A 12,992-nucleotide genomic window follows, 5' to 3' on the forward strand; every position below is an offset into this window, starting at 1 on the left:
TATCAGTTTATTTAACTCCTTAAAGTTCAATGACAATTTCTTTCTAACTGAAGAAGCAACTTGGGAGCTGGAAAAACAGAAAAGCTTGTTTTCCTTTTCCAGGTTTGAGAGGATGAGATCTGCTTATCCTATAATCTTGTGGAACATGGTACCAGAAACCATCAGTTCAGATCACTAACTACAGATACTTCCTTTGTTTTAATAAATCAGTTTTAAATGTAAAACATTTTGATAAATGATTTTTCTTATGTATGCAGCACATTTAAAATAGTTTTATTTTAGCGAATACCAAAAAATACTGGTTTTGCACATTTTACATTCATCTGAATTGCCATCCAAGTAGAGCATGACACAAATCACATGTAAAAACTTACCCATCTAGTAAGTAAGGAACACATCACTCACCATTTTCTAACTGGGACGGTCCTCAACATGCCAACATGGCCTAAGTTTGGAGTGCATGACTTTGCAACCATAATGTTCTTTCAGCGTAGGGGTTTTTGTGTGTGACTGAATATGGGGTGGCTGTGGGAATCTCTCTGTTCTCCGGATCTGTCCCGGTGTCTAGGGGACTGAGCCAACTCCCATTAAAGTCAACAGAGAGACTCCCATGGACTTCAGTGGGAGTTTGTTCAGGCTCAGTTTTGCACGTGATTGTAAATATTGCTCCTGTGACCCAACCCCTAACTCCAGGACTGACTCCCCGCCTTTCTCACCCAGCCTGTCCAAGCTGGTCTGACAATGAAGCAAATAGGGAAAGTAAGTGTGTTTGTGTGTTCGTGCATGTCAAGGTTCCTTCCCCACTCTGAACTCTAGGGTACAGATGTGGGGACCTGCATGAAAGATCCCCTAAGCTTATTTTTACCAGCTTAGGTTAAAAATTTCCCCAAGGTACAAACTTTGCCTTGTCCTTGAACCCTATACTGCCACCACCAAGCGTGTTAAACAAAGAACAGGGAAAGAGCCCACTTGGAGACGTCTTCCCCCAAAATATCCCCCCAAACCCTACACCTCCTTTCCTGGGGAAGGCTTGATAAAAATCCTCACCAATTTGTACAGGTGAACACAGACCCAAACCCTTGGATCTTAACAACAATGAAAAATTAATCAGGTTCTTATAAAAAGAATTTTAATTAAAGAAAAGGTAAAAGAATCACCTATGTAAAATCAGGATGGTAAATATCTTACAGGGTAATCAGATTCAAAACATAGAGAATCCCTTTAGGCAAAATCTAAAGTTACAAAAAAAATACAAAAATAGGAATATACCTTCCATTCAGCACAGAGGAAGCCATGACAGACCTGAGACATCCCTGCTCAGAGCACTTCCACCCCAGAGCTGCATCCGCCCGGCAGCACAGTTCACATGCAGCCTGGGGCGGAGGGCTCCAGGCTGCATGAGAGTGTTGTGAGAGTGCATGTACCAGCGTATATATGGGGTTGCTGCCACGCCACCTGTGCACATATTCTGGGGACCCAGGTGTGGGTCCCGATGCACAGGCTGAGAAGCCTGGATTAGACATCCTGTCCTCGCACCTTAGGACTGAACCCAGAGTTTGCAGACTTGAGGACAGGCCCTGAGACATCATCAGTTGAGGCCCCTGCCACAGAAGGGCTGAAAGCCCAACGGGTGCTGCTGCTTCTCAGCACTTCTGCAGTCGGAGCTCTTCATCTCAGCCCCCCTGGGGATTTTGGGGCCAGAATTAGAACACTCAAGTCCGTCAGTTTTGGCTCCAATTTGTTACTTCCTGCTGTAGAAGAGTAATCCCAGCCCCTGCCCCACTCAGCTCCCGGATCCAGGTGTGACAGAGCACAGGGGGCAAGAGCCCCCACAACACGATATCCAGTTTTCAGTTACCAGCTCCTTTTTACATTCCTTCCCATCAACCCACTGGATCCTTCATCCTTTTCCCTCCTTCCCCCGGCCCTTGCACTTGGCTCAGGAGGCTTTTCAGGAGCATTTTCCCATTTCCTGTTTGGTTCTTCTCAGTCCGAGGGTGAGATCCTCCTTTCTCTTCTCCAAACCAGAATGGGCTGGAGGAAAAGGGCCTGCCTCCTTCATTCCCTCCATTGCCTCCTCTTCCCCTGCTGCCCCCACCCCACAGCCACATTTCCCCTGGAGCAGGGGAACCCTCTGCAGCCCCCATCCCCACATTCTCCTCCCCCCGCAGGACCACTGCCCCCCTCCAGTCACAGCCATGCCTGCCACACCAGCAGGCAAGGCCCTTCTTGTCCAGCCCTCTGGGGCTTCTGCCTGCTCTGTCTCTCCAGCACCCTCTCCTGTGAGCTTGGGGAGCATCTCGCTGCTACCATGGAGACAGCAAACCCATGTCCAACAGCCACCCACCCCCATTGCAATGCTGAGAACAGCACCCAGCAGCAGCCCAAATACAAACCCCAGCAGCTCCCAAAAGCTGCCACAAACATGCAGGCTCCTTAGGCATAGAATGAGCATGTGTCTCCATGGCTCTCCCCTGTTCGGCAGGCAATGATCTGAGGCAGTTTCCCCTGGCTCATATTGGGATGGTGAACTCAGGCGAAGGTTCACTGTCCCAGTTGGGATGTTCATTTTAGAAAGAAGTGCACAATTACTACACAAGAGGCATTGCATTTAGTCCCAGCCAGACATGCAGGCAAACAGCCACCTAGACACACAGATGAGACAGAGCTCAGAAGAGAGTCAAAACTCCTCAGAGCCTGAGACCTTTTCCTCTGCAACTCTGGTTGCCTGGTGTAAGAATAAGGCCTTTGTCTGTAGCCATATTGCTCCCTGTTTACATGAATGCAGATGCTTTACTTGATCTCCTTTCAGAGTGGGAGGATGGGATCTTGATCCTGTTCTAGCTCATTTAAAAACAGTAACTGAACTATGTTATGAAGCCTTCTCCCCTCCCAAGTAAGGGATGGGCACAGAGATGCCACTCGGCGCCCAGTGCTCTTGGTCCAAGTTCCATCATTCTACATGCAGTAGTTCTGCCAAGACGTTTAAAGCCTAAAGGGTGCCTGTGTAGGGGAGGGAAGATACTTCTGAAGAGAGGAGCAGGAACTAGTGACATACCTGTTGGAGAGGGCAGGTGGCTTTAGCTATGATGTGTTTGATGCTGCTAACTGCAGCCTTGTACACGAGATACATTAAATGACAGAGTCAAGTGCTGTGGTTGAAAGTAAATATTCCACTTGCCCCAAGCACCCAAATGCACTTCCCCTTCCTCTTGCATCAGAAAGTCCAAAGACCATTGAAGGGAAGGCCATCTGCCCCATCCCCTCCCACACCCTGCACTCCGCCCCCACACCTCAACCCTCTGCCCTGGCCCTGCAAGCAATTTCCCCACCCAGATGTGGCCCTCAGGTCAAAAAGTTTGCCCACCCCTGCTTTAACCAATTCTTTTACTAAAATTTTACTAATCAATCCTATCAAAATTCTCTAACCAATCATACCCCATCACCTTAATTAATTTACAGCTAGCAAAATTAATTATGTAACAGACAGAAACAATCAAAGAACCAGACAGAGATAATACAACTCCAGGACAGCCCCAAGAACAGAGCTGCCAGACCTCAACACTCTGCCAATGACACTATGCGGAAAGTGGAGTCCCCCAGGTGGACCTGATCCTGACTGGACATCAAGAAAAGTTCATCTGTCTTATTGGGAGTGATGAGCATTGTATGTATAGCGTGTGCAGTCTGGTTTTGGTGATGGTTAATAAATAGAGGTTATGTAGGATATTACTGTGTAACGCTCTTTCACTGGTAAAAGACCCCGTAAACCCACAAGAGTTTAAGCCCTGAGTCCACAGGGAAAGGGTGTTTTCCCACAGACCACAGAGGTGTAGAGCCTGGAGTCCACAGAGGGGTAAAGTTAGGTGCCTTTTGCCTGGAACCCTATGAACTGGAAAAGGGTGGGGGTACCTAGGTAACCCATGTGCCTAATAGGGAGATATCTCTTTAAGAGACCCACTGGGGGGAGGTAGGATTGAGCTGTGTCTGGGACATTGTTGCTAGGCAGATTAAGCTCGCCACATCCAGAAGCTTCTGGAATTAGGGGTGGTAGTTTTGGGTCTGCTCCCATAGAGTCCTGCTTGTGGGGTCAGACTCTCTGCAGGCGAGCAATCAGGACAGTGGCTTTGCAGAAGGCCACATGCCCTCGGTGAGTTGGGAGAAGCTGAGCAGGAAGCAGGCTGGTGCAGCAGGTTAGTGGTGTTGTGAACCCTCTAACAGCGAAGCCTGGGCAAGGCTAATTATAGCCAGGGAAATTGGGAGGGAAAAATCACTTCTATTTTAATTGTCCACGTGGAATGTTTTGATTTTAGTCAAACTATTCCAGTTAACTTGTCTCAACTAGTCCGAGTCACCAACTTTTCTTTAAATGTGATAGTGGGGAAAGTCATTTCTATTTTGTTATTCTCAGCTTTGTATTTCTTGTAACAGGGTTTTCCTTAACCAACCACTCAGTTACGTGTCTAGATTTAATCAGTCAGCTGACTAGCTAGCAGTGATTTCTGCAGGGGACGAGTCTGCCTGGATTCCAACTGAAGATTCCTACAAGCAAGTGGAGGGAAGATGTTGTTTTAGACTCAACAAACTGTCTAGATTTGGTAATCAAAGACTCTGAGACTTAGGTGAACAAAATCTAAGCTTTTGGGAATTTTCAGGCTCTTCTCACTGTATTTCTGTGGGGACTAAACTGTTCAGATTTTAATTTTTCTTTATTTATTTTTATGAATAACTGTGAAGGTAATGTCTTTGAGTTATAACATAGCCATGTCATGTTGTAAAAATGAGATTATTATTTCTTTATTTTAAGATTTTATGATGCTAAGAAGATTCCCAAACCTGAGCCATCTTTTGTAGGTGACAAATCTGAGGAATTGCCACAGATTGGTGTCACTCACTAGAGGAGGTTTTGGAATTAATTGAGAAACTTAACTGGAACAAGGAACAGATGGCATTCACCCAAGAGTTGTGAAATTGCGGAATTCTTAACTATGGTCCTTTAAATCAGCTTCTGTACCCAATGACTCGAAGATACCTAATATAACGCCAATATTTAAGAAGGGCTCTAGAGGTGATCCTGGTAATTGCAGTACCGGGCAAATTAGTTGAAACAATAGTAAAGAATAAAATTGTCAGACACATTGAAGAACATAAATTGTTGCGCAAAAGTCAACATGGTTTCTGTAAAGGGAGATCATGTCTTACTAATCTATTCAAGTTCTTTGAAGGGGTCAACAAACATGTGGACAAGGGGGATCCAGTGGACATAGTGTACTTAAATTTCCAGAAAGCCTTTGACAAGGTCCCTCACCAAAGGCTCTTAAGTAAATTAAGTTGTCATCGGATAAGAGGGAAGATCCTTTCACGGATTGAGAACTGGTTAAAAGACAGGGAACAAAGGGTAGGAATAAATGGTAAATTTTCAGACTGGAGTGGGGTAACTAGTGGTGTTCCCCAAGGGTCAGTCCTAGGACCAATCCTATTCAACTTATTCCTAAATGACCTGGAGAAAGGGGTAAACAGTTAGGTGGCAAAGTTTGCTCAAGATAGTTAAGACCAAAGCAGACTGTGAAGAACTTCAAAAAGATCTTACCAAACTAAGTGATTGGGCAACAAAATGGCAAATGAAATTTAATGTGGATAAATGTAAAGTAATGCACATTTGGAAAAAATAACCCCAACTACACATACAATATCATGGGGGCTAATTTAGCTACAACAAATCAGGAGAAAGATCTTGGAGTCATTGTGGATAGTTTTCTGAAGACATCCATGCAGTTTGCATCAGCAGTCAAAAAAGCAAATGGATGTTAGGAATCATTAAAAAAGGGATAGAGAATAAGACAGAGAATATCTTATTGCCCTAATATAAATCCATGGTACGCCCACATCTTGAATATTGCGTACAGATGTGGTCCCCTCATCTCAAAAAAGATATACTGGCATTAGAAAAGGTTCCGAAAAGGGCAACTAAAATGATTAGGGGGTTGGAACGGGTCCCATATGAGGAGAGATTAAAGAGGCTATAGGACTTTTCAACTTGGAAAAGAGGAGCCTAAAGGGGGTGTGATGGGGCAAGGCCAGATGGCTATAGAAAAGTAGTCTTATTGGGATCTGGGAAGTGGGCGGGCGAAGCCCATCCACCGCTAAAGGATCCCCCCCAGCCTAAAAGGGGGATCCACAGGACCTAGATACCCAAAACATTCCGGGGGACAACTAATAAAATAACAGAGACAGGGACAGACCCCGCTCTGCAAAGACTCGGCCCAGACGGTGACTAGGTCTGGGCCCAGGACGTCCCAGAACACGCGGTAGAACTCCACAGTCAGCCCGTCTATGCCCGGAGATTTATTGGTGGGCATGCGATGGAGGGCTTCCGAGAACTTGGCCAGAGTGAGAGGCAGCTCTAGCCGGTCTCGGTCGCCCACGCTGACCGTCGGGAGCTCCTCCCACAGCACTCTGCAAGCGTTAGGATCGGTCGGATCCGGGGAGAAAAGGCTTGCGTAGAAGGCTCTTGCTCTCCCGCACATCTCCACCGAATCCGTGAGGGGGGTGCCATCTTCTGCCAGTAGGCAGATGATATGTTTCTTAGCCCCCCTCTTTTTCTCCAGGGCGTAGAAGAAGCGGGAGCCGCAATCCATCTCCCGAAGGAGACGGATGCGGGATCGAACAAAGGCACCCCGGGCCCGATGGTCCTCAAGGGTCCGGAGCTCCTCCCGCTTCTCTCGGTACGCTCCGCAGAGGGGTGGATCCTCGGGGCTGGCGGCCAGACGCCTCTCCAGCTCTAAGACCTCCCTTTCCAACTGCTCTATCGCTGCATCCCTCCGTTGGCTGGTGCCCCGGGTGTAGTCACGGCAGAAGAGCCGGGCGCGCACCTTCCCTACGTCCCACCACCGCCGTGCCGAGGGAAAGGCACGCTGCTGCCCTCGCCAGGCCAGCCAGAACTCCCAGAAGGACGCCACGAAGCCCGCATCCTCCAGCAAGCTGTTGTTAAAATGCCAATAGGCCGGCCCCGGCCTCTCCGCGCAGAGGGAGGCTGTCACGGTGGCTATATGATGGTCAGAAATTGGGGCCGGCCAGATGCTGGAGGAGTGGGCTCGTGAAAGATGAAAGCGTGATAAATAAATGCGGTCCAACCGGGAGTGGCGCGACCGATGGGCCTCCACCCGGACAAAGGTGAACGTGGAAGTGTCATCCGGGTGGTGGTCACGCCAGACGTCCACCAGGGATTGGTGTTCGACTATCTCCTGGAGGACGGCGACGGCGACCGGGCTCTGCTCGGTCCCCGAGCAGTCCCGCTCCTCAAGGGTGATGTTAAAGTCCCCTCCCAGGACCAGGCACTCCTGAGGATCCAAGGTGCCGAGGAAGGCGGACGCCTGCTGATAGAATTGCAGCCGCTCCGGGCTCGCTGCTGGGGCATAGATGTTGACGAGGTTGACTACCAGCCCCTCCATGCGGACCCGGAGGTGCAGCAGGCGACCCAGCACAGCCTCGGCGACCCCCAGCACCTCGGGCCGTAGGTCGGGGGAGAACAGGGTTGCCACTCCAGCCGTACGAACTGTGAGGTGGCTAAAGTAGACCCTGTCCCCCCAGTCCAGCCGCCAGCTGTCTTCGGCGGTCGGATCCGTATGGGTCTCCTGCAGGAATACCACAGAGTACCTCCCCTCTCGAAGGAAGGAGAGCACCTGGGACCTGCGGAGACCCATCCTACAGCCGCGGGTGTTCAATGTTGCGATGGTAAAGGGTGCCATGAGGAGGGCTGGGGGGGATCCTCGCCAGCAGGGAATCTCGTGGCTCCCGGCGGGCCGCGCAGCAGTCCATAACCTACCCCGTAGGTGAGTAAGGAGTCACGGAAGAGGCGGACCCGCTGGTAGGCCGCAGCGCCCTGCCTCCCGGTCCTTTTCCCCTCCCCCATGAGGGCCCTTGCGGCCCGGAGGATTTGATTAAAGTCCCCCCATCACTGGAGGGCAAGCTGGATTTTGTTGCGGGAGCCACGGACGTCTTCTAGGAACTCCCGCAACTCCTCTCGCAGCGCATGGGGGGCTGGGGTTATGGTCTGGTTGCTCCCCGACGGGACTCTTGGTACAGCCCCGTGGCCCAGCGAGACGGGCAGACAGGGTGCGGACCCCCAACGGGGCTCTTGATGGGTTGACCTGAATGCTGGGGCGATAGGGGGCGGCGGAGGGAGGATAGCAGCCCCTGGTGGGTCGGGACGGGCAAACACAAAGGCCGCTCCCTGGGAGTCATCTGTTGGAAAGGGGAAGGAGACAGTCCCAGGGGTGGCAATAATATCTCGGGAGGTGGGCGGGAGAAGGGCAGGGGCAAGGTTAGAGGTGAGATTTTGGGTGGGGAGAGGGCTCTCAGTGATGCCGGGCACAAGCTCTCTGGTGGATTTGGCAGCCACGGCATCAGGAGGTGGACTCTCTTCTGTAGGGCCCTCTCCCGGGAAGGAGGTCGAATGCTCCTCACCAGCGAGGGATGCCCCTGGTGGCTCAGGTTCCAGCCGCGTGGCACTGGCCGTCGCCTCAACTGGCTCGGCGGCTCTCAGCGGGGTGCCCTCTGCAGCCGGGTTGATGGAGGAGTCCAGGGGCTCCTCGGAGGTGGGAGCAGAAGCAACGGTTAGGGGGAGGGAACATGGGGAAAGGGGGGCTGGAGTGAAGTTGCCCAGATCGAGGCCCACTGGCATAGGATCGTCCTCCCCCTGGGTGACCGGGGTCAGACCCAGGGCCTCGATCTCCTCATATATAGACGGGAAATTGTTTTCCGCTACCCCGGGATTCTCCCCGCCGGCACCAGACGCGACGATTGCTTCGGGGCACACTGGGGTTTCAGATGGTGCCTCCGGAGTCTTGGAGGGGAAGGACTCCCGTGGAGGGGAGATACCGCCTTCCAGTGCTGCCACGTCTTCCCCAGCCGGCTCTGGTGGATGGAGCACACCCGTGGGTAGAGCGGAAGGCTCGGCATCGGTGCCCCCCTTCCTGGTCTTCCGGGGGCCTCCGCGTCAGATGGGAGGAGCGGAGCTCGAGCCTTCCGCTTGCCCCGCTTCCCCTGGACTAGGGCCCAGCCCTCCATGGCATCATCCAGGGGCTGGCTAGTACGGGTTGTGTCAGGGGGCAGAAGCGATGGCTCAGGGACTCGAGGGGGTAACGGTGGGGCAGCACAAGGGAGGGAAGATTCCCCTTGGGGCGGGCCCTCTCCCATGCTTGGCGGTGTCCTTGCCGCACCCTCCTCCACAGGCCCCGCCAGATTGCGAACAGCGGGGGCGGGGCTCTCCCGGGCAGAGTTGGGGAGGTGCCCCTTGGGCCCGAGCGGGAGCAATGGTGGACTGGGAAGGAGGAGGGGTGGTTTCGGGCGCCGGGCAGCCAGGGGTGCCGGCGATGATGGGGCCGGTGCCCTGCCGGGGCTCGGGGATCCCGGATGCCCCTCCTTGCTGGGCCAAGGGGCAGTCCCTCCGGGCGTGCCCCATCGCCCGGCAGAGGTAGCACCGGGCCTCCCCCGTGGAATAATGCACCCTGTAATGGGTCCCCTGGTAGGGGACTAGGAAGAACCCCTCCAGCGCCTCTCCGTCACGTGCCGCTGGCGGCAGTTGAAGCTGCACTTGCCGGCGGAACGAGAGGACGTGACGGAGGGCGGGGTCTTTGCAGCCCAACGGGAGAGGGCTGATGACAGAGATGGGCTTCCCCAAGGTAGAAAGGGCGGGTAACAGGGCGGCATTGGGGAGAAAGGGAGGGACGGAGGTCAGGACCAGGCGGATGCCCAGGTCCTCTAGCGGCTCTAAAGGGACGAACATGCCCCCAACTGCCAGGCCCTTCTCCAACGCCTCCTGGGCAGTAGCCTCCGATGTTAAGAAGAAGACGACCTTGCCATACATTTTGGAGGCCACCACAATGGCTGTGGGCCCCACCACCCTCGCCAATGCCCGCACATAGGTCTCCACATGGGGTGAGGCGGGCACCAGGAGGCAACGGACGCCGTGCTTCCTGGTCACGGTGGGAAAGGGGCCCCGGCCGCTATCAATGGTAGTGGAGGCGGTGGGCAGGAGAAATGACGTAGCGGCAGGCGGGGGGGCTGCCGCCACCTGGGCATATGCTCTGGGGGCCGGGGGAGGGACACCCGCAGAGCTGGTGGAGGGAACAGCGGGGAGGGGCACCCCAGCTGGAGATGGGGCCGGGGCATTGGGGGCAGCCCCTGCCATGGAGGGCCTGGTCTTTTTAGTGGGGCCCTTCCCCTTCTTCTTCCCCTGGCCCTTCCCGCCGGCTGCGGGGACTCCCCCCGAATCTGAGGGGGTGAGAGACGTGGCAGCAGTGGAGGTCACCCCAGTGCCCGTCGCTGCTGGTGCCCCAGCGGGGGCGATGGCAGATGGTTCGGCATCAGAGCTAGAAGCTTGGGGGGGGTGACGGAGGGGTAGGCGGGGGAGGGGGAGCTCGGGCTGCTGGAGGGGTCCCACCCGTCTCATTCCCCGCCATCATGAGCAAGGAGGAAAGGGGGGACACCAGAAGGAGGGGAGAGGGGAAGCAGGTTGACCACTCCTCCCCGCTAGGCTGCAGGCAGGGGAGGAGGGCACCAAAAGGGGTGGGCTGGACGGGGGGCAATCAGGGGTTAGGGTTCAGTCGCCGACACAAGGTGGAATTCCGGCTCCTCTTGGTGCACTCCACCGCCTCCTGGGCGGCGGCCTCCGATGTTAAGAAGAAGACGACCTTGCCATACATTTTGGAGGCCGCCACAATGGCCGTGGGCCCCACCACCCTCGCCAACGCCCGCACATAGATCTCCACGTGGGGCGAGGTGGGCACCAGAAGGCAACGGATGCTGTGCTTCCTAGTCATGGTGGGAAAGGGGCCCCGGCCGCTATAGATGGTAGTGGAGGCGGTGGGCAGGAGAGATGACGTAGCGGCAGGCGGGGGGGTGGAATTCGACACAAGGTGGAATTCCGGCTCCTCTTAGTGTACTAGGGGAGGGGGGGATACAAAAACATTGGGGGTGCAGTGAAGAGGGTTGCAACTAAAATGGGGAATTGCACAAGCGCCTGGGAGGGGGCATGGGCACACGGAGCGAGGGGCTAAGTGGTCTGGAGGTAGAACAAGGAAACCAAGGGGCTAGCTTCAGAGGCTGGGGCGGGGCAAACAAACAAAGGCTGCAGAAGGAAATGGGCAGGGCAGGCAAACAAACTGAAGCTAGTAAGGGGGGCTGGGGCAAAAGGGAGGGCAAAGCTACAAGTGGCAAATGGGGCAGGTAATAAAGGGCAAAGCTGGGGTGTAGGCAGTCCGGGGGGGGGCACATGTGCCCATGTGCACATAGCTAGAAGGCTATGGAAGAGCAGTCCTATTAGGATCCGGGAAGTGGGCGGGCGAAGCCCGTCCACCGCTAAAGGATCCCCCCCCAGCCTAAAAGGGGGATCCACAGGACCTAGATGCCCAAAAAATTCCGGTACCAGAGCATGGACAGGACTAGTTGATTAAACACTAGCGCTCTCCCTCGAAGGGAGAGGCACTGGAGTAGTCCTGTCCATTTCCGGAGCCGCTCTATCACCCCGCCCTCTAAATTCTGCCAGTTCTCCGGCGGAGAGGGATGCATGACAGAAAGGTAAACGCCCAGCAGACCCGTGCTCCATCGGATGGCCTGAAGCACGGGTGGGAGGGAGCTCGCCTGCCGCCAGTCCCCTACCACCAAGCCAGAGCTCTTGACCCAGTTGACCCGCGCAGAGGAGGCTGCCGAATAGATGGCCTGGCAAGCCTCCACCCGCGCCAAGTCGCCCGGGTCTTGGACCACGAGGAGCACGTCATCGGCGTACGCTGACAGGACCAGCTGCAGCTCCGGCTCCCGCAGCACCAAACCTGTCAACCTCCTTCGGAGGAGACAGAGGAAGGGCTCGATTGCCAGAGCGTACAGCTGGCCTGAGAGGGGGCACCCCTGCCGTACTCCTTGCCCGAAGCTGACCGGTTCGGTCAGGGTCCAGTTGAGCCTGACCAGACACTCTGCGGAAGTGTACAGCACCCGGAGAAAATTCACAAACCTGGGTCCAAAGCCAATGCCTGCAGAGTGCTCAGGAGATACCCATGATCCACCCTGTCGAACGCCTTCTCCTGATCTAAGGACAGGAGGGCAAATGACAGACCATCCCTACACCCAGGTTCTAATAGGTCCCGGACCAGATATAGGTTGTCGAAGATGCTGCGGCCCGGGACGGCGTTGGTCTGGTCTGGGTGGACCACGTCCGCCAGCACGGACCCTAGCCACAGGGAGATGGCTTTTGCCATGACTTTGTAGTCCGTGCTGAGGAGCGAGACGGGACGCCAATTTCGTAAATCGCGGAGGTCCCCCTTCTTCGGCAATAAGGCCAGCATGGCTCGCCTGCACGAAAGAGAGAGGACCCCGCTGCCCACGTGCACTTGCACAAGTTTTTTTTTTAAGCTGGCTGCTGCTTCTGGCCCAAAGGGTGGAAATAGGGCGTGGCAAGCCAAGCAAGCAGCTGAGTCCAGAGGCAGGAGCTGAGGCAGATGGTATACCACCAGTGGGGGTGGTGGAGGGGGTAGCGGTGGTGGTAGTAGTGGTGGGGGTTGGGGGGACACATAGATGGATTGGGGGGCAGCTCCACGCCACACCCCCTGTGTCCCTGGAAACACAGTCAAGACCCCCACCACAAGAGCACAGTTTGAAAATTACTCAGTCTTAAGCCCCCTCCACGGTGGTCTGCAAAGTCTCTAAGTGCTCCCCCACTGGTAGATGGTCCTCTTCTTCTCCTCCTCGGGCTCCAGCAGCTCCAGGCAGCGGCCTCTGCAGCAGCAGCAGCTCCAGGAACTCCAGGTGGTAGTCCAGGCAGGCAGAAAGGACCCCTCTCAGGTGGTGGTGGTGGTGGTGGTGTCCACAACAGCAGTGGCTGGGGTCCCTCACTCCTCCTCTCTGGGGAGTGGGCTAACAGCCCCTCCCCCCCGGGGCTGCAGTTGCAGCAGTAGAAGCACCCGAGAGTGGGGGGTCCAGCAACCAGGTAGCAGAGA

Source organism: Dermochelys coriacea, chromosome 12 (genome assembly GCF_009764565.3).
Source record: "Dermochelys coriacea isolate rDerCor1 chromosome 12, rDerCor1.pri.v4, whole genome shotgun sequence".
Lineage (NCBI taxonomy): Eukaryota > Metazoa > Chordata > Testudines > Dermochelyidae > Dermochelys > Dermochelys coriacea.